The sequence below is a fragment of the Triticum dicoccoides genome, chromosome 7B (genome assembly GCF_002162155.2).
Source record: "Triticum dicoccoides isolate Atlit2015 ecotype Zavitan chromosome 7B, WEW_v2.0, whole genome shotgun sequence".
NCBI classification, from domain to species: Eukaryota; Viridiplantae; Streptophyta; class Magnoliopsida; order Poales; family Poaceae; genus Triticum; species Triticum dicoccoides.
The window spans coordinates 62,905,616-62,928,376 of NC_041393.1; positions in this window are offsets into that span (position 1 = coordinate 62,905,616).

Here is a 22,761-nt window from a genome sequence, read left to right on the forward strand (position 1 = left end):
GACTCCGCCCCTGGCCGAACGGCTGGAGATTCTCTAAGGATTTGATAAATTATTAGTAGTACAAAATTATTACAAAAAGATCTAGCGCATGTTCACACAGCAATTATTTTGCATCTTTCAGTCATCAGTCTCCAGCATGCTTGGCCAAAAAAGGCCCACCCTGGAAAAGGGACAAAGAAGGACGAGATAGATTAGATCAGGAGGGTGTAGCGTCCAAAAAGAGGGATCAGGAGGAGCCTGCTGGTTGAGGACACGAGCCTCTATATAGTTGCAAGCTTGGACTGCTTGGTGATGGGGATATGTGCGTCTTCACGCTTGCGACCGTGTGCGATGGAGGCGATGGAGTTAGCCGCAGAGAAATGAGGAGGTACAAGCGGTGCATGCATCGTCAGATATGGTCGGCAGATGGGCTTCTAAGGGTAGGTCGTGTTGCATACCATGAAAGCTGATTTAATTACTCTATATATAGAGGGTATAATGGCAGCCCACACACATGTGGTACAATAGAAGAAGTCTATGAAGACTAAAGATCCAGTGCAATCTCTGTACGAGTCTTGAGATGTCAAGCTGGATGAGCCTGCATTTATGGCCATGCCCGCTGCTGCATCTCTATCAAACACATCTAAACTAGGCATGGATATATAGGGTCGTAATGTATGAATTGAAACATCAGTTCTCGGAAGAAACTAGCGGGACAAGAATTTTGATGCGGTCAGAACGAGTAGAAGAAGTAGACGCTTGAGAAGAAAAGACTGGCAGTGGACAGCATTATGCGGAGGCAGCAGCTTTTACATCTCCACAGAAATGCAAGCAAGCAAAAGTAAATCCCAAGGTACAAGCAGGAACAATAGGTTTTGCATTCTCTTCCCTACAGTTTGTAAAAAGGTTAATATCTGTTTATATAGATATATCCATCCGACTTATGCTTTTGTTCTTTTGAACTTTCTAGCCTTCCTCATGGCACCTGTTGTTTAAACTTGACATACACCAAAATGCAGGCACATACATAATGTGAATAATAGATTTTTAATTATCACTTTAGCTCTTAACGTATTATCATTCATTGTAATTACATAACACACGTAGAGGGCGAGAGAGGAAGGACGAGAAGGAGGATAAACGGCAACACGAGTGGGAAATAGAGCACGTGGACCAGTGCGTTTTTTCTCCCGTTGCAACGCACAAACATGTTTGCTAGTGTTTTTTATTATATAGTTTGAATATTTTTATTAAATATTCCTGATTAAACTTCAGAAATTAAAACAATTTAACAAAGCATATTCCAAAACTGATATTTGATAATTACTTTAAAGGTCCGTGATATGAAAAAATATAAATGAAGTGTAAACAAAATTTGTTACTCTAGTTTTAAAAAACTTATTGTAACAAAAACCATTCATGTGTTTCAAGAAAATGTACGTGACATTATAAAAATATATTAATTCTGTATTTCAGAATGTTAAACATGTATAAAATATCTTCTTAATGTATACAAAAAATGTACAATGTACATAAAAAAAAGAAGACATTAAAACATATATTGATAAAAATGTTAAACGTGCTTAAAAATTGTTACTAATGTATGAGAAAATTAAAAACATATATGAAAAAATAGACGTCAAAACATACACTTGAAAAAGCATGTTTGTTGTATAGGAAATGGTATAATGCTTGTGAAAAAAGTAGACATCCAAACATATATTAAAATTAATATTTATTTAACATATGTTAAATATGAATATAAAAAGTATCACTGGTGTATACAAAAATGTACAATGTGCGTGAAAAAAGGATTACACGTGTTCAAAAATAGAAAATAAAAACAAAAACAAGAAATGAAATAACGGTAAAAGTGGAAATCGACTAAACAACAAAGAAAAACAAAGCAAGGCCAACTAAAAGGAAAATAGAAAACCAAAGAAAAAGGTCAAAAATCAAATAAAAAAACTTTCTACAACGGTGGAAAAACGAAAAAAAAACCTTAAAGCAATGTTATTTGGCCGGCACTATAACGCCTGTCCATGGGCTATTCTACTAGGAATCATTATGTGCAAGCCATAGTATTTGCATCTTAAAACCGCTAATGCTACATATAGCGAGGCAACTAACTAAGGGGTACCCATTGTGAGAGCCCCTCAAGGGACACATTTGCGGGGATGAGAACGTGCCACTTGCCGGCACGTGTAGCATGCTAGGTTTTCCCAGGATTTTTTGGGATTTTCTGAATTTTCGGTATTTGCCCGGTTTTCCCGAGATTTTGAAGAATTATTTAAAGAAAATCACATGAAAAAAATGTTTTTTGCTTTCGTGAGAGACACATATTTGCTTTTCACATAGGCACAGGTTTGCTTCCGCAAAAGGCACGGCTATGATTCTCGGAAAGGAGGGAAACTGATTTTTTCATGATAAGCACATATTTCCTTCTTATGGAGGCGTAGGGCCGCTTCGCGTGAGAGGCACCGTGTCTCTTGAAAAGGAAAAAAAAATGTATTTTTCCTTCCGTTAGAGGCGTAGGGAAAGAATGTGTTTCTTTTCTTCCATGAGAGGCATATATTTGCCTCTCATGGAGGCACAAGTTTGTTTTCGCAAGAGGCACTACTGTGTATCTTGGAAAGGAAAAAATATAATTTCTTTTTTTCTTTCACAAGTGGCACATTGCATGTGCGTCACTTGTCGTAACTGGTGAAGGTGGGAGTGACCTTTTCAAGTGATACCCTTTAATTGGTGAATTCCATATATCGCTCACAGCGAGAGATACAAAAGCGCTCGCCCGCACGAGGTCCAGCGTGGCCCAAGACCTAAGCAAGCAGCGAATTTTTTCGCTTTTCTTCCCTTTCCCCCCTTTTTCTGTTTCTTTTCATACTTTTTAAAAAATCATAATTTCAAAAAATGTCAATTTTTTTAGAAATTGTTTGCTTTTTCAAAATTTGTTTGGGATTTTTTCGATGTTCACATTTTTACGGAAAATATTCACAATTTAAAATAATGTTCGGGTGATAAGGAAAATAATCAGAATTTCAAATATGTTCAAAAATTTCAAAAGTATTTGCACATTTGAAAATATCCGCATTTTTTAAAAAACTGTTAGGAAATCTTGGATACTTTTTGAATTCATGATTTGTTTTCAAATCCAATAACATTATCATACATTTTGCAAATTCATTGTGAATTCTATTAATGTTTTTGAGTTGTGTGAACATTTTTTGAATTTGCACACAATTTCTGAACGTTTTTAGAATTCAAGAACAATTTTTTAATTCAGAAAAAATGAATTTTGAAGATTTCTTAAATTTGGCAAACATTTTTTTGAATTCATGAACCAATATTGAATTTTCAAACATTTTTATGAACTTCATAACCTTTTTTAAGTTGGGAACCATCATAGGTAAAAAAATGACCTAGGAAAAAAAGGTATGAAAATGAAATAAAAAACATGCTCCTAGGGCAGCCCATTATTGGGAGGCTGTGAGCAGTGATGATCACATGTTGCGGGCAATGCTGGTAACCCAAGTCTGTTGTAATAGCCAGTGTTTGCATTTCCCAGACATTTAGATGTAGCTAGGGTCGCATCTCGATGTTTCTACTTAACCATCTCGGGGAATCAGACAGGGGCCCATTTCTCCTTACTTGTTCTTACTAGCAACAGAGGGCCTTTCATACCTGTTCAAAAGTAAAAATGAGTCATCACATCTCAGTGGAATCAAAGTTGCTCCTAATGGCTTGAGAATTTATGATCATTTTCAAGGAGTTCTCATTTGGTTTTCACATGGCTTCCGTTATTTTTTAGTTATTTCTAGCGCTAATCCTTCGAGAGAGAAGAAAATCTGTTTTCCATTGTTTGGCAGGAAAAGGCATATATAGAAGGAAACCAAAGCGAATTACTGTAAATCAAGCCAAATGGAGCGACTTCCATGTCGTGAGTATGTCCACCTGATGCACCAGTGTGAAAGAAGGCCTTTGATACGAGCGCAAGTGATCGTATGGACATCGTATGAAGGTACCCCCCCTCATCTACAGGAGGCACTTTCGTGAAGGACGCACAGACATTGAAGAAACCTAAGCCGCCGCCACATTAAGAGCAGAGATAAGAGATCCAAGAACCACCAGAGATTCCTTCTAGTTTTGTTATTAATTATTTTGGTTCATTCGCCTCTTGGGAAACTAACAACTTCTGCAGAATCACAAGCAGTTACTTCACATAAGAACTGTGACAACTTGTGCGTGACAAAAACGTTACTCATAAATACTCCCCTTCGCTCTTCATTGGGATGATTACTATTCGGATATTTACATGAAGGTGTTACACTACCCTGTGTGTCTTGCAGGCCATCAGCTCCCCATTGGTAAGCCACCTTCTCTTTGCGGATGATAGCCTATTGTTTGTTAAGGCCAATGTTGATGGAGCTATGGAGTTGTCTGCATTGTTGGATTGCTATTGTGCTGCCTCGAGTCAGCGCGTGAATTTATCAAAATCCTCCACTTTTTTCAGTATGGGCTGCCCGGAAAATCTCAAGATGGAGGAAAAGAATGCCTTGAATGTGCCACATGAATATCTTTCTGATAATTTTTTTAGCTATGCCTCTTGTTGGGAACACAAAGAACAATAATTTTAAGTACCTAAAACATAAGAGTCTAGAGCTAGGTAAAGGGATGGATGTAGAGACTTCTCTCTGTAGGTGGAAGTTGTTCTTATTAAATCTATTGCCCAAGCAACCCCAGTTTTTATGTCCTGCTTCAAGCTACCTCGTGGTCTATGTGAACATATAAATGCTTTCATTAGAAAGTTTTGGTGGCAAAGTAAGTAGGGAGAAATGAAGACTAGTTTGGTTTCTTGGGAGGTGATAACGAGGCCAAAGTATATAGGAGGCCTCGGTTTTAGAGATATAGAGTTGTTTAATCTTGCTATGTTGGCTCGTCCGAGGTGGCATATCTTATTAGATCAAAAAACCCTAGGTGTCAGAATTCTCAAAACTCGTTATTTTTCCTAAATGTGATTTTTTTGAATGCGCGGTTGGGAGGAGCCCCCTTTCAAATTTGGCGCGCTATTTTGGAGGGAAGGGACAGCATACAGGGCCTCACTAGGCCCATCAAAGACGGCAATCGAACTCATATTTGGACATAAAATGGCTTCCATGGCAATTCAGCATGCGATCGCTAACATGCATATCTGTGGACCCAAAACGTCCCGAGTACTACCTCTTGGGACCATCAGAAGTTCGATCAAAGTTTCATAGCAACGGATGTTGAGTGCATCATTTCGATCCTACTAAGTACAAACCAAATGAAGGATTTCTGGTCTTGGAGCTATGAATCCAATGAATTTTTTTGTCCGGTCGGCTTATCGCATGCTGGTAGCTAAAAAACTAAGGCGTGAAGCCTGGCTTTGATGAACGCGTGATTACGTCCAACACTGAGATGGAACGGAAATCGTGGACTAGCTTATGGAAAGTTCGAGTGCCATTCAAGGCGATTTTTTCTCTCTAGAGACTTGCTCAGAAATCCTTGCCAACCGCCGACTTACTTCATTATAGAAATATGCACATGCTGACAATTGTGGGTTGTGTGGAAGTGATGATTCATGGAGGCATTCCCTCTTGAAATTTAATATGGCAAGATGTGTCTAGACACTTGAAGATCAAGATCTGGTGGACATTCTTATGGGCAACACGGAGCCAGGCACACGGAGGTGGATTTTTTTCTATGATGGACACCCTACGCCATACAAATTTTGCTAAAGTTGTGGTCACTTTATGGTCTATTTGACACACAAGAAGGAAGGCAATACATGACTAGAATTTTGAAAGCCCGCATTTAACACACCAGTTCATATATTAATATATCAAGAAGCTCGAGAATTGCAAGCCCAAAACTGTCCCGCACCCAGTCCAGCGCCAAGAGGATGGACAGTCAGGTGGTTCCCTCCACCGGCCGGTGTCGCAAAGATTAGGGTGGATGGTGCAGTCTCACATGCGCTTCGTGAAGGTTCTTCGTGTGCGGAAATTCTGAAGGTCTCTACATGGGAGCCTCGGCGCTTAAACTCATTGGTATTGTGGATCCTGCAACCTTGGAGGCCTTCGCGTGTCGGGAGGGACTAGCCCTTGCGGACGATCTCAATATCACGCACCTACTGATCGCGACAGGCTGCAAGCAACTGGTGGAAGACATCAAGTCCGGGATGGGTGGACTGCACGGAATTATCATCAAATATATACAAGCATCTTTAGATCGTTTACATCGTGCTTTTTTTATTTATAAGGGTAGGTCCTCCAATTTCAAGGCACATAGCCTCGCTAAACTCACTCTAGGCTTTGACTGAAGGGCGCCATCGGTGGCTCCTACAACCCTCAGACTTAAATTGTATCCCTTTAAACATTGCCATTAATCAATAAAGTTGAGTGTTTGGACAAAAATAAAAAATAAGTAAAAAACTTAACACATCTCTCTCTCTCTCTCTCTCTCTCATCTTCTGATTGTAAACGCAAGTGCTGCTTTGCGTAGATCGACGCAGCGTTCTTTGCTTCCTTTCGAAGGAAATATAAAAACGAATCACCACGCCGTGTTCATACTGTCTGCTTTGCTGAATGTTTGCGCCGGCCGTCCGCTCCTAGAGACCCCACACGGTGCATCAGGTCTGTGCGCATCTTCAGGATGACTATGATGATGCTAAAGTTCTTCACTTGAGGTTGGTGTCGCGGCAACAGAGGGGATATAAGTGGACGTGTCCGTGAAGTCCACGAATATTCACATTCATGATTTTTGTATTAGCTTGATTTTTAAAAGCAACATTGATTAGCATATTTGCCTTCCTGGACGACCGTGGAATTTAGAGTAGCCTGGGCCGGGACGATCGCCAACTGCGTCGTCAAATATACTTCTGCCGTTAAATAACAAAGAAAGAGGCACGTCATGTCACTCCCATCACATGCAGGACAAAAGTGCCTGCCGTCCTAGCTTAACTATGTGATTAACAATGCCCATGTCGTTAGTGCTTCGGTAGGCACTTGCAGACTTTTTTATAGGAAGAAAGCCGCTTTGCCGGCTGCGATGATCAAAGTACAAGTGAACAGACAAACAAAAATAGTTAAAGGCGACGCTTGGTCTCTCTTTGTAAACGGCATTATCTTTGCTGCGGCTTTGTTTAACACCGTTTATGCGCGATGCAATTGACAGAGTCAGACCAACGCTCCGCGTGTAGTCTAGATAGATTCTCCGTGTAACTTTGAGGTGTCGTTAGCGGCGATGCTCTAACAAGAGAGCGAGTGGTACCAAGTTAGAATTTTTCACGGCTTCATCCTCCTCGTCTTCATGTTACGTGGCTGTCGCTGTCTAGGCCAAGCGAGGGCAAGTGGGATTTGTGCACCATGGATCGATGGCTCTTTTCCTTACAGTCGGATAGGTGGCTTTTGACCTTGATGGTTTATGGTTCTCTGTATTTATAATATGAGTCCTTTTCCAGTGCATCGGGTTGAATAGACCGTCTATCGGAGCAGATTCGACGGTTTTGATCTAATACAATACGTTGACGTCACGTGTATTATAACAGAGCCCGAGGGGCATTTTCAGAAGAAAAAAATCGAACTGATCAGGCTTTTCCTCTCAAATATTTCGAGGGTATTCTCGGTACAAATTTCAGGAATATTTTCAGTACGATTTTTATCCAGTTCGTTCCTGTCACTGGTTCGTCGCTAGGGTTTCATCCCTCGCCAGCGGTAGGGTTTCATCGCCAGCCGGCAGGATCGAGCCGCGCGTCGTGCCCCCTCCCTCCCTCCATCCCAGTTCCCTCACGCTCTCGCACCCCCTCTTCACCGAAGAACACAACAAGATGCTGACTGCCCTCCCAGCGGCGGCCGGCGGCGAAGATTGGGCGCCATCCCACCTCCCAATCCTCTATGCGGGTGCCTATAGCCACGAGGTGTGTCGCTACCTCTTTCCCACTCCCCACATGGTTGTTTGCGTCCTCTAGCTCACCCCTCCGCCATAGCTGCAGCTTGATCTAGCCATGCATCTCCTTCGAAGGCAAGGTGGTTGGGCATCTAGATGGATCATGTTCCCACTGTTGGCGGGGTGCTATGGGACTGGATGAAGCCGACCGGCCTCGACGGCCAGCTCCATTCGTCCGACCTCATCCACATCACGACAAGATATACGAATGTTCGATTGTTGCATATGTATTCTTATACATTTTATTCAAGCTCTATTCTTTCAGTTTGGCTGATAGGTGAAACGTTGGATTTGGAGATCAGGAGAGATGATAATCTATTAATTTTGGAATGTACTATAGACAATTCATACCTTATGTTGCTCAATATTTATGATGCTCGCTGCTGATTGTGCAATTGCTGGACTGGGATCAACAGACTTGGCATGTGCTTTAGAATTCTTTTAGATTTACATGGGATATCCACCATTTGAAGATTAGTGTAAAATCTTATTATGATGTTTTAGCCTTGTTAAAGAGAGAGTAATGATCCTAACAAAAAATAGAGAGAAAGGAATGAGCATTTGATTCTTGAATATGTTGCATTTCATTCTTCCGTGTTTAGTTATGTGCAACGTTTGTTAGCTGGACACATTTGACAAGGTGAGTACAAGTAGTAATTTTTCCTCTGTCTTGCAGGGCTATGACACAACATGCTATGTGATTCCCTGAGGCAGGATGGATATACCATGGCCACCCCGCTGTGCTCCTGAAGGTGCCTACTGACCCGAAGATCCCTTCAATTCAGCGCGCGCCCTGCCATGCCACACCATGGTCGTTGCAGCACCTGCAGAGGCCCCCTTTGGTCCGTGCTTTACTCTTGTTATCCTATGCTCTCTTTTATTGGCTTTACGGCCTGCCTACGAGACATTGGTTGTGCCATTTCTTGGGATGGTTGGGATTGTGTGTTGACTCATGCAATATTTTTCCTTCTGTTGCGAGGCTATGCTCGTGCTCGTACCTTTTTCTTTCGTATTTCAGATCACAATTTGTTCAAACTTGTTTCCGCTCCATCTGCGACGTCACTTGCAATTAGGGACAAAAAATTATGAAAATAAACAAATCATAATCCATTATTCTTCTAGGGTTGCTCGCGCACTGTAATTGGTCCGAATCTTGTCCAGGCATTATAACTGTCACATGGTTGTAAGAAGCAAATATAGATTTCTATGAGCTCCCATAGAGACGAAATTTATTTGAAGCAAAGTATTCTAACCAATATTATTGAAGTTTTACAACTTGACTCATCCGCAATGGACTAAGAACACGGCTAGGAAACCTTCTTGAGGACTAAAACCCAACCACACCCTAATCTATCACTTTATAACCAAGTGTACACTCCACATGTAAGAATGAACCATTGCTGGACTAATTGCTTGCATCTGCATCACATCTTCAACCGCAGTTGCATCCGATGGGCTAGCATGGTACATCTTGAACCTTTTCATGTATTTCAATTTGTTGTATGGTGAATCGACAAGCACAACAGGTAGCTCTCTTCTGAATTTGTCGATGCAGGCTTGCATGGGAGGATATGTTACTATCATTCCATAAGTTTAAAGAAGTGACATAATTTTATGTGTTACACTACGTACTTGGTCAAATTGTAGCGTCAGTTTTTCTCCCATAAACAATTCGATGTTCTTCAGCATGTAGAGTGCACAACAAGAACTGCAACATTTTATTTTGTTAGTGATACATCCATTTTGCATCATGATTTCCTACTGTTATTTATAATGTTTTTATGCATAATAATGCTTTATGAGTGATTCTAATGCCTTTTCTCTCATAATATGCAAGGTTTACACAAAGAGGGAGAATGTCGACAACTGGAATTATGGACCTGAGAAAGCTATGGTAGCGTTACCTATTCTGCACATCTCCAAATGAGCTGAAAATTGATAGAGAATTATTTTGGAATATATAAAAAATACTGGAACAAATAACTACCGAAGGGGCCACCTGGTGAGCACAAGACACCAGGGCGCGCCAGGCCCCCGTAGGCGCGCCCTAGTGGGTTGTGCTCAGCCCAGTCCACCTCTGGTGCCCATCTTCTGGTATATAGGTCATTTTGACCTAGAAAAATAAGGGGAGGACTTTTGGAATGAAGCACCACCGTCTCAAAGAGGAACTTGGGCAGGAGCACTATGGCCCTCCGGCGAAGCGATTCCACCGGGGAAACTTCCCTCCCGGAGGGGGAAATTGAAGCTATCCTCATCACCAACAACCCTCTCATCTTTGGGAGGGTAATCTCCATCAATATCTTCAACATCACCATCTCCTCTCAAACCCTAGTTCTTATGTTCAATCTTTGTACCAGAACCTCAGATTGGTACCTGTGGGTGACTAGTGGTGTTGATTACTGATGTCTACTATGCAACCTTCTTCTTGTAGACTCGTGTTGGGCTTCCAAGCGTGGATTTTTGTAGGATAGTAGCAATTTTCCCTCAAGTGGATGACCTAAGGTTTATCAATCCGTGGGAGACGTAGGATGAAGATGGTGTCTCTCAAAGAACCCTGCAACCAAATAACAAAGAGTCTCTTGTGTCCCCAACACACCCAATACAATGGTAAATTATATAAGTACACTAGTTTGACGAAGAGATGGTGATAAAAGTGTAGTATGGATAGTAGATTGATACGTCTCCAACGTATCTATAATTTTTGATTGTTCCATGCTATTATATTATCTGATTTGGATATTTTATATGCATTATTATGCCATTTATATTATTTTTGGGACTAACCTATTAACCTAGAGCCCAGTGCCAGTTCCTATTTTTTCCCTGTTTTTGAGTTTTGCATAAAAGGAATACCAAACAGAGTCCAAACGGAATAAAACTTTCACAATGATTTTTCTTGGACCAGAAGACAACTAGGAGACTTGGAGATGAAGTCGGAAGAGCCACGAGGTGACCACAAGGTCGGAGGGTGCGCCCCACCCTTGTGGGACCCACGTGCACCCTTGACCTAATTTCTTTGCCTATATATTCACATATATCTCCAAACCAACAGAGGCATCCACGAAAACACTTTTCCACCACCGCAACCTTCTGTACCCGTGAGATCCCATCTAGGGGCCTTTTCTGGTGTCCTGCCGGAGGAGGATTCGATCATGGAGGGCTTCTACATCAACACCATTGCCCTTCCGATGAAGCATGAGTAGTTTACCTCAGACCTATGGGTCCATAGCTAGTAGCTAGATGGCTTCTTCTCTCTCTTTGATTCTCAGTACCATGTTATCCTCGATGTTCTTGGAGACCTATTCGATGTAATACTTTTTTGCGGCGTGTTTGCCGAGATCTGATGAATTGTGGATTTATGATCAGCTTATCTATGCATCTTATTTGAATCTTCTCTGAATTCTTATATTCATGATTTGATGTCTTTGCAAGTCTCTTCGAATTATCGATTTGGTTTGGCCAACTAGATTGGTTCTTCTTGCAATGGGAGAAGTTCTTAGCTTTGGGTTCAATCTTGCGGTGTCCTTTCCCAGTGACAGTAGGAGAAGCAAGGCACACATTGTATTGTTGCCATCGAGGATAAAAAGATGGGGTTTTCATCATATTGCTTGAGTTAATTCCTCTACATCATGTCATCTTGCTTAATGCGTTACTCCGTTCTTTATGAACTTAATACTCTAGATGCATGCTGGATAGCGGTCGATGTGTGGAGTAATAGTAGCAGATACAGGCAGGAGTCGGCCTACTTGACACGGACGTGATGCCTATATTCATGATCATTGCCTTAGATATCGTCATAACTTTGCGCTTTTATTGCTTGGCAGGAATTTGTTCACCCACCATATTATTATCTATCTTGAGTGAAGCCTCTAGTGAAACCTTTGGCCCCCGGGTCTCTTTTCCATCATATAAGTTTCTGATCTACAATTTTAGTTTCCGATCTACTATTCTTGCAATCTTTTACTTTTCGATCTATAAACCAAAAATACCAAAAATATTTACTTTATCATTTATCTATCTCTATCAGATGTCACTTTTGCAAGTAGCCATGAAGGGATTGAGAACCCCTTTATCGCGTTGGGTGCAAGTTTGTTTGATTGTTTGTGTAGGTATTCGGTGATTTGTGCGTTATCTCCTACTAGATTGATACCTTGGTTCTCAAACTGAGGGAAATACTTATCTCTACTTTGCTGCATCACCCTTTCCTCTTGAAGGGAAAAACTAATGCAAGCTCAAGAAGTAGCATAGATATAGGTTTTTGTAATTTGAAAATATAAAAACTGCAAGGTAGCAAGTAACAAAAGTGAGCAAAAACGGTATTGCAATGCTTGAAAACAAGGCCTAGTGTTCATGCTTTCACTATTGCAAACTGCAAAGTCTCTCAACAACGATAACATAATTAAATCGTATGGCAGTCCCTCAACGTGCAATAAAGAGTCACTTCAAAGTTCCTATCACAGAGAACACAATATGAAATTGCTTGTAGGGTACGAAACCACCTCAAAGTTATTCTTTTCGATCAATCCATTGAGCTATTCCTATAAGTGTCACAAATAGCCCTAGAGTTCATAGTAAAATAACACCATATGATACACATCAATCAACCCTAATGTCACCTAGATACTCCAATGTCACCACAAGTATCCACGGGGCGCACCCTAGGGGGTGGGGGCGCCTAGAGGGCTTGTGTCCTCCTCGTCCACTTCCTGGCTCAATTGTTGTGCTTTGGGGGTCTCTTTTGGTCCACAAAAATCACTGTAAGTTTTTAGCCAATTCCAAGAACTTTTATTCCTGCACAAAAAAACAACACCACGGTAGTTCTGCTGAAAACAGCGTCAGTCCGGATTAGTTATAATCAAATCATGCCAAAACCGTATAAAATTGTTGTAAACATGGCATGAATACTTCATAAATTATAGATACATTGGAGACGTATCAACATCCCCAAGCTCAATTCCTGCTCGTCCTCGAGTAGGTAAATGATAAAAACAGAATTTATGAAGTGTGAATTCTACCTAACACATTTATCCTGTAATCTTTTCCTTATGTGGCATGAATATTTAGATTCATAAGATTCAAAACAAAAGTTTAATATTAACATAAAATCAATAGTACTCCAAGCATACTAATAAAGCAATCACGTCTTCTCAAAATATCATGGCCAAAGAAAGTTATCCCTACAAAATCATATAGTCTAGCTATGCTCTATCTTCATCACACAAAATATTTCATCATGCACAACCCCGATGACAAGCCAAGCAATTGTTTCATACTTTTAATGTTCTCAAGCTTTTTCAAATTGCATGCAATACATGAGCGTGTGCCATGGATATAACATTATAGGTGGAATAGAATATGGTGGAGGTTGTGAGGAGAAGACAAAAAAAGGAGAAAGTCTCACATCAACTAGGCAAATTAATAGGCTACGGAGATGCCCATCAATTGATATCAATGCAAGTGAGTAGGGATTGCCATGCAATGGATGCACTAGAGCTATAACTGTATGGAAGCTCAAAAAGAAATTAAGTGGGTGTGCATCCAACTTGCTTGCTCACGAAGACCTGGGGAAATTTGAGGAAGCCCACCATTGGAATATACAAGCCAAGTTATATAATGAAAATTCCCACAAGTATATGAAAGTGGCAAAATAGGAGACTCTCTATCATGAAGATCATGGTGCTACTTTGAAGCACAAGTGTGGAAAAAGGATAGTAACATTGTCCTTTCTCTCTTTTTCTCTCATTTTTTTATTTTTTATTTGGGCTCTTTGGCCTCTTTTTTATATTTTGCTCTCTTTGGCCTCTTTTTTTATTTTGGGCTCTTTGGCCTCTTTTTTATTTTGAAGTCCAGAGTCTCATCTCTACTTATGGGAGAATCATAGCCTCCATCATCCTTTCCTCACATGGAACAATGCTCTAATAATGATGATCATCACACTTTTATTTATTTACAACTCAAGAATTACAACTCGATACGAGAACAAATATATGACTCTATATGAATGCCTCATGCATATGAGAACAATATGACAATGATGGTGTATGTCATAATAAAACGGAATGGTGGAAGTTGCATGGCAATATATCTCGGAATAGCTATGGAAACGCCATATTAGGTAGGTATGTGGCTGTTTTGAGGAAGGTATATGGTGGGTTTAATGCACCGGCGAAAGTTGTGCGATACTAGAGAGGCTAGCAAAGGTGGAAGGGTGAGAGTACGTATAATCCATGGACTCAACATTAGTCATAAAGAACTCACATACTTATTGCAAAAGTTTATTAGCCATCAAAGCAAAGTACTAATACGCATGCTCCTAGGGGAATAGATTGGTACGAAAAGACCATCGCTCGTCCCCGACCGCCACGGAAGACAATCAAAAAATAAATCATGCTACGACTTCATCACATAACGGTTCACCATACGTGCATGCTACTGGAATCACAAACTTTAACACAAGTATTTCTACCAATCCACAATTACTCACTAGCATGACTCTAATATCACCATCTTTATATCTCAAAACAAATGCAAGGAATCAAACTTCTCATATATTCAATGCTCTTTATATGAAAGTTTTTATTATATCCCTCTTGGATGCCCATCATAATAGGACTAAATTCATAAACTAAGCAAATTACCATGCTATTTAAGACTCTCAAAATAATATAATTGAAGCATGAGAGCTCAACAATTTCTATAAAATAAAACCACCGTCATGCTCTAAAAAGATATAAGTGAAGCACTAGAGCAGACTGCCCAGCTCAAAATATATAACTGAAGCACATAGAGTATTCTAATAAATTCACAATTAATGTGTGTCCATCTGAAAAGCTATGTACAACAAGAATGATTGTGGAAAACTAAAAATCAAAGACTCATATAATACAAGACGCTCCAAGCAAAACACTTATCATGTGGTGAATGAAAATATAGCCTCAAGTAAATTTACCGATGGATTAAAGACAAAAGAGGGGATGCCATCCGGGGCATCCCCAAGGATAGTTGCTTGGTTGTCCTTGAATATTACCAGTGCCTTGGGCATCCCCAATCTTAGGATCTTGCCGCTCCTTATTGCGTAGTCCGTCAAAACTCTACCTAGAACTTGAAAACTTCACAACACAAAACTCAACAGAAAACTCCTAAGCTCTGTTAGTATAATAAAGCAAATCACCACTTAGATACTGTTGTGAACTCACTCTAAATTTATATTAGTGTTATATCTACTTTATTCAAACTTTTCCATGATTCATACCCCATGATACTACCCATAGATTCATCAAAATAAGCAAACAACACATAGAAAACAGTATAGTCTATAGCAATCTGTAAAGTTCGTATACTTCAGTAACTTTAAAAATTCTGAAAAATTAGGACAACCTGGGAAGTTTGTATGCAAATCTTGTGTAAAAAATTCAGATCCAGAACACGTTCGTGTGAATTTTTAAAGTACTGCTACTAGACGCAAAATTTTCCGCTTTTCAGCAAGATCAAATCAACTATCACCATAGATCATCCCAAAGGTCTTACTTGGCACAAACACTAATTAAACACTAACAAGAATCATAACAGTAGCATAATTGTGTGCTTATTGAAAAATAGAAGCAAAACAAGAAAACAAATAAGATTGGGTTGCCTCCCAACAAGTACTTTTCTTTAATGCCTTTTTAGCTAGGCATGATGATTTCAATGATTATCACATAAAAAAAGAATTGAAACATAATGGGAGCATCATGAAGCATATGACTGAAGGAAATATGCCCTAGAGGCAATAATAAAGTTATTATTTATTTCCTTATTTCATGATAAATGTTTATTATTCATGCTAGAATTGTATTAACCGAAAACATAATACATGTGTGAATACATAGACAAACATAGTGTCACTAGTATGCCTCTACTTGACTAGCTCATTAATCAAAGATGGTTAAGTTTCCTAAACATAAACATGAGTTGTCATTTGATTAACAGGATCACATCATTAGGAGAATGATGTGATTGACTTGACCCATTCCGTTAGCTTAGCACTTGATAGTTTAGTATGTTGCTATTGCTTTCTTCATGACTTATACATGTTCCTATGACTATGAGATTATGCAACTCCTGTTTACCGGAGGAACACTTTGTGTGTTACCAAACATCACAATGTAACTGGGTGATTATAAAGGAGCTCTACAGGTGTCTCTGAAGGTACATGTTGAGTTGGCGTATTTCGAGATTAGGATTTGACACTCCGATTGTCGGAGAGGTATCTCTGGGCCCTCTCGGTAATGCACATCACTATAAGCCTTGCAAGCAATGTAACTAATGAGTTAGTTACGGAATGATGCATTATGTAAACGAGTAAAGAGACTTGCCGGTAACGAGATTGAACTAGGTATTGAGATACCGACGATCAAATCTCGGGCAAGTAACATACCGATGACAAACGGAACAACGTATGTTGTTATGCGGTTTGACCGATAAAGATCTTCGTAGAATATGTAGGAGCCAATATGAGCATCCAGGTTCCGCTATTGGTTATTGACCGGAAATGGTTCTCGGTCATGTCTACATAGTTCTCGAACCCGTAGGGTCCGCACGCTTAAGGTTTCGATGATAGTTATATTATGAGTTTTATGAGTTTTGATGTACCAAAGTTTGTTTGGAGTCCGTAATGTGATTACGGACATGACTAGGAGTCTCGAAATTGTCGAGACATGAAGATTGGTATATTGGACGACTATATTCGGACACCGGAATAAGTTTCGGAGGTTATCGGATATATACCGGAGAACCGGGGGGTTACCGGAACCCCCCGGGGGGTTAATGGGCCACTTGGGCCCAAATGGAGAAGAGGAGGGGCGGCCAGGGCAGGCCGCGCGCCCCCTCCCCCTCTAGTCCGAATTGGACAAGGAGGGGGGGCGCCCCCCTTTCCTTCCTCCCCTCTCTCCCTTCCTTCCCCCTCTCCTACTTGGACAAGGAAAGGAGGGAGTCCTACTCCCGGTGGGAGTAGGACTCCCCTTGGCGCGCCTCCTCCCTGGCCGGCCGCCCCCTCCCCCTTGCTCCTTTATATACGGGGGCAGGGGGGCACCTCTAGACACAACAATTGATCCTTGGATCTCTTAGCCGTGTGCGGTGCCCCCCTCCACCATAGTCCTCCTCGATAATATTGTAGCGGTGCTTAGGCGAAGCCCTGCGACGGTAGAACATCAAGATCGTCACCACGCGGTCGTGCTGACGGAACTCTCCCTCGACACTCGGCTGGATCGGAGTTCGAGGGACGTCATCGAGCTGAATGTGTGTGTCGGTGTCAAAACCGGCGGATCTCGGGTAGGGGGTCCCGAATTGTGCGTCTAGGCGGATGGTAACAGGAGACAAGGGACACGATGTTTTACCCAGGTTCGGGCCCTCTTGATGGAGGTAAAACCCTATGTCCTGCTTGATTAATATTGATGATGTGTCTTACAAGAGTGGATCTACCACGAGATCAAGGAGGCTAAACCCTAGAAGCTAGCCTATGGTATGATTGTTGTTCGTCCTATGGACTAAAGCCATCCGGTTTATATAGACACTGGAGAGGGCTAGGGTTACACAGAGTCGGTTACAATGGTAGGAGATCTACATATCCGTATCGCCAAGCTTGCCTTCCACGCCAAGGAAAGTCCCATCCGGACACGGGACGAAGTCTTCAATCTTGTATCTTCATAGTCTTGGAGTCCGGCCGATGATGATAGTTCGGCCATCCGGACACCCCCTAGTCCGGAACTCCCTCAGTAGCCCCTGAACCAGGCTTCAATGACGACGAGTCCGGCGCGCATGTTGTCTTCGACATTGCAAGGCGGGTTCTTCCTCCGAATAATTTATAGAAGATTGTGAACACCAGGATAGTGTCCGGCTCTGCAAAAATAAATTCCACGTACCACCATAGAGAGAATAATATTACACCAGTTCAATCTGCTGACGTGTTTTGTGGCGTGACGTCACACCACTACCAAGCCTTTACTTGAATTGTTTTTATTGTACCACCTCAGCGCGTTTAGCGAAGCGGTTTCCTTGGCACGTCTTATCGAAGCAGAGATCGTGTTCCCCTTATTCCGGGATTCCCATCAATATGGACGTGGGTAACCCAACCGCGCCATTGATTGCGGCGCTTGGGGGATAAGCGAGTTATATCAGGCCAGTGGGGATGCATGTTTGTCTCCGCCCATATAAGGGGATAAAGATCCAACCCTTTTACCTGCGCCTTCTTCCTCCTTGGCTTATCCAACTCCGCGAACTCGAGCTCCAGCGCCCAAGTCCGCACTTCTCACCTCAACCTTCTCCAACTATGTCCGGAGCGGGAGGCAAGTGGATGGCCTCCTCCGTCACGGAGGGGCAGATCCAGAAGCTGCGCAACGCCGGATATTTGTCCAGCAACATCACGCACCGGCTCCCCGACGAGGGAGAGCTCATCCCCAGCCCCAGGCCCCATGAGAGGGTAGTATTTCTTCCCCATTTCCTCCGCGGACTGGGCTTCCCACTTCATCCCTTTGTCCGGGGGCTCATGTTCTACTACGGCCTGGATTTCCATGATCTGGCCCCGAATTTCATCCTCAACATCTCGACGTTTATCGTCGTGTGCGAGGCCTTCCTCTGCATCCAGCCCCACTTCGGCTTGTGGCTCAAGACCTTCAGTGTCAAGCCAAAGGTTGTGAAGGGCAGCCAAGCGGAGTGCAGAGGCGCCATGGTGGGCAGGATGCCCCATGTTACTTGGCTGGAGGGCACTTTCATGGAAACCATTAAGGGGTGGCAATCGGGGTGGTTCTACATCACCGAGCCGCGTGACCCTGAATGGGCAGCGGCCCCCGAATTCAGATCTGGCATCCCTACACGGCTCACCTCCTGGAAAGAGAGTGGCCGGATCTGGGGTGATTCGGAGGAGCTGACCGGACTCCAAGCCTGTATCCAAAAGCTGGTGGACAAGAAGCTCAAGCTTGTCAACATAGTCCAGGTCATGCTCATCTGCCGGATTCTCCCGTGCCAACGACGGGGTTTCAACATGTGGGAGTTCGATCCGGCGCAGCACCAGACTCTGAGCGGGCTCTTCGACACTACGCACGAAGATGTCTGGAAGGTGCTGTTCAAGGGCACCGAGGCTCCCGCATCCGCTACCGAAGATCGCGGATTCAGCTTGCAGCGTCCGCGTCGGTGTCAAAACTGGCGGATCTCGGGTATGGGGTCCCGAACTGTGCGTCTAGGCGGATGGTAACAGGAGACAAGGGACACGATGTTTTACCCAGGTTCGGGCCCTCTTGATGGAGGTAAAACCCTATGTCCTGCTTGATTAATATTGATGATGTGTGTTACAAGAGTGGATCTACCACGAGATCGAGGAGGCTAAACCCTAGAAGCTAGCCTATGGTATGATTGTTGTTCGTCCTATGGACTAAAGCCATCCGGTTTATATAGACACCGGAGAGGGCTAGGGTTGCACAGAGTCGGTTACAATGGTAGGAAATCTACATATCCGTATCGCCAAGCTTGCCTTCCACGCCAAGGAAAGTCCCATCCGGACACGGGACGAAGTCTTCAATATTCTATCTTCATAGTCTTGGAGTCCGGCCGATGATGATAGTTCGGCTATCCGGACACCCCCTAGTCCGGAACTCCCTCAGTAGCCCCTGAACCAGGCTTCAATGACGACAAGTCCGGCGTGCATGTTGTCTTCGGCATTGCAAGGCGGGTTCTTCCTCCGAATAATTTATAGAAGATTGTGAACACCAGGATAGTGTTCGGCTCTGCAAAATAAATTCCACGTACCACCGTAGAGAGAATAACATTACACAAGTTCAATCTGCTGACGTATTTTGTGGCGTGACGTCACACCACTACCAAGCCTTTACTCAAATCGTTTTTACTGTTCCACCTCCGCGCGTTTAGAGAAGCGGTTTCCTTGGCACGTCTTATCGAAGCAGAGATCATGTTCCCCTTATTCCGGGATTCCCATCAATACGGACGTGGGTAACCCAACCGTTCCATTGATTATGACGCTTGGGAGATAAGCGAGTTTTACCAGGCCGGTGGGGACACATGTTTTTGTCCGCCCATATAAGGGGATAAAGATCCAACCCTTTTACCTGCGCCTTCTTCCTCCTTGGCTTATCCATCCCTGTGAACTCGAGATCCAGCGCCCAAGTCCGCTCTTCTCATCTCAACCTTCTTGTTGGGGAGGGAAGAAAAGGAAGGCCTCCCCAACAAGGGAGGCCGAAGGGTCCAAGAAGGGAAAAACTCTTCCCCCGGACTGCTCCGCCAACGCCAGTGACGACGACGAGGACTGGCCTCCAAGGGCCAAGCCCTTGGCGAGATCGTAAGTATCCGGACTCCCGAATAACTTCAAGGTTTTTCCTTTTCACCACATAATGTCTTTTTAATGCCGGATACAACCCTGCAGTCCGCCCAAGGATGATCTTCCCGCTTCGTCGAGTGGGTCCTTAGGTGCGTCGGATACGGATTCCCTTCCGACTGCCTCCACCCCTCGCGCCGCAGACAATGCCGAGGTGGGATCCCAGGAAGGGACCCACCAGGAGGAGGAGGCCCCGGAGGTGTCACAGGACAACCTCCCGGACTTTGCACCGGACTCGGCCCCGGAACCCGCAGTGGCTCCGGAGTCCGGCGGGCGACCCCTTCGCAAGAAGGGCAAGACGGCGCCTCCATCGAAGAGGAACACCGCACTGTTATGAGTGCGGTGATTCAGAAGGTGCAGCTCGCCAAGAGCGGGCTGACCGAAGCCTGCAGCAGCCTTCTAACAGGCTTTGAGGTAAGAATTTCGATATGTATAAAATGGTACCGCATAGACAGTAGCCCCTGATGCTCGGTTCGGTGTTCGGAAAGAAAAGCCGGACTGAGGATCTAAAAAGATATACGCATGAGTCATAAAAATATGTCAATATGGGATTGCAGGCTGTGCTGCTGACCTCTGCCACACTGACTGTGGAGGTCAATACTTTGAAGGAAAACCTCGAGCGGTCCGAGAACGAGCTCGGCCGTGCCAAGAAGCAGCTCGAGGACAAGGAAGGTGAGTAACACCTGATTAAAATTGTACCTTACAGAAAAGGATTTTGGTTGCAAAAAGAATGACAATGATAACATGGGTATTGCAGGGGCCACTAACGAGGTGGTGACACTGAAAAAGAGGCGGTGGCCGCGGCCGAACGCAATGCGGCCACGGAGCGCACCGAGCGAGAGAAGCAGGAGGCGCGGGTGGCGGAGGTACAACAAGAGCTCCAGGATCTCGTGAAAAAACATGAGAGCCTGGAGCGTGACTCGAAGACTCAAGAGTCTGAGCTTGCAACGGCCCTTGAGAGTGCCAAAGCCGCTAAGGCCGAAGCCTACAAGGCCCTCCAGGAGATTGAGGCGGTGAAGAAAATAGCAGCGGATAAGGCATTTTTCATGCAAAGTAAGCATGTGAGTGTTAATTACCTGTTGCTTACCCGAATTCGGAGCTCTCCAGGAGCGTTCGCAGATCTTCCTCGTAGCGTGTCCGATGCTGCCGCATTCTACCGGGCTGAGGAGGGGAGCTTGACGGAGAAGGTCTTCTGGTCTCAGTATGCTGAGGCCGGACATCCGGTGCCCCTTAGTGACCAGCTGAAGCAGCTGGTCGAGCTCCACAAGGCGGCCGAACAGGCCATGAAGGGCCTCATAGTTCGGCTGTGCCCTAAGGAGGCCATGTCTGGGAGCTATTTCGGCCTGGTGCGGCGGCTGGTGGATGCGTGCCCGTGGGTTGAAGTCATCAAGCACTCCGCCTGTATTGAGGGTGCCCGTCGGGCCCTTGCCCGCGCAAAGGTGCACTGGGGCAAGATGGATGCCCAGAAGCTTGTGACGGACCCGCCACCAGAGGGCAAGGAGCATCGCACGCCTGAGATGTACTATAAGAGTGTGCTGAAGGGCGCCCGCACTATTGCGGGGGAGTGCTCCAAAGATGTAATTTTTTAGTAGACTCGCATTTTGTTATCCTGTGCGCTGAAAACTTAGTTCATATGCGCTAAGCAACACTTGTTAATTTAAAATATTACCTTCTGTGCGGCTGTTTATCAAATCTGAGAGATGGCAAGTCGTCGGCTTCAACCCCCATGGCACGAGTGCTGGGGTGTTCGGGATAAACTTGAGCACTCTTGTTCCCATTTTTGGGTCCATCTAGGGAGGTGCTCAACACACTGAACAAGGCAACCGGACTTATAATGCTTGAACACTCTCACTTAGCCATATAATTCTATAATTTTAAATTTCGGCGAAGCCCCTAGTCTTCGGAAGGCCGAATTTCGGGCGCTATCCACGCCTGGGCCGGACAAGATCCGGCTCCTCGCTCTAAGCGGCATAAGTCTTTAAGGACTCGCAAAAACCTCTCGAACAGCAACCGGCTCTCGCCTCATCATGACGGCCAGTTTTAGCTTTCTCCACTGAGGCGTTAACCCAGCTCAACTGGGGCGCAATCGCAGTGGTTCTCCCAGTGCTACCTTAGCCGATACAACGGAACGTAAGGTACCAAAACATGGGAGCCGGGCAAACCCAACTATTGACCCAAGACATGATTCGGAGCCGATGCATATAATGCTATAAGTTCGGGGTGCCGCACTTGTGAAAGTGTTCGGACTTATCACACCATGATGCGGGAAACATAAGGCCCTGGTGTGTTTTAACCGTACCAAAGTGTACGGATGCGACATGTCGTAAATGAACATATGTATGAAAAAGAAATGCAATTATAAGCAAAAAGGTGCTGCATTGTTTTATTCAATAAGTGATGCTATGAATGCAGAACGATACAAATAGTGCGATAAGCAAGGGATGGGACTGTTAAACATG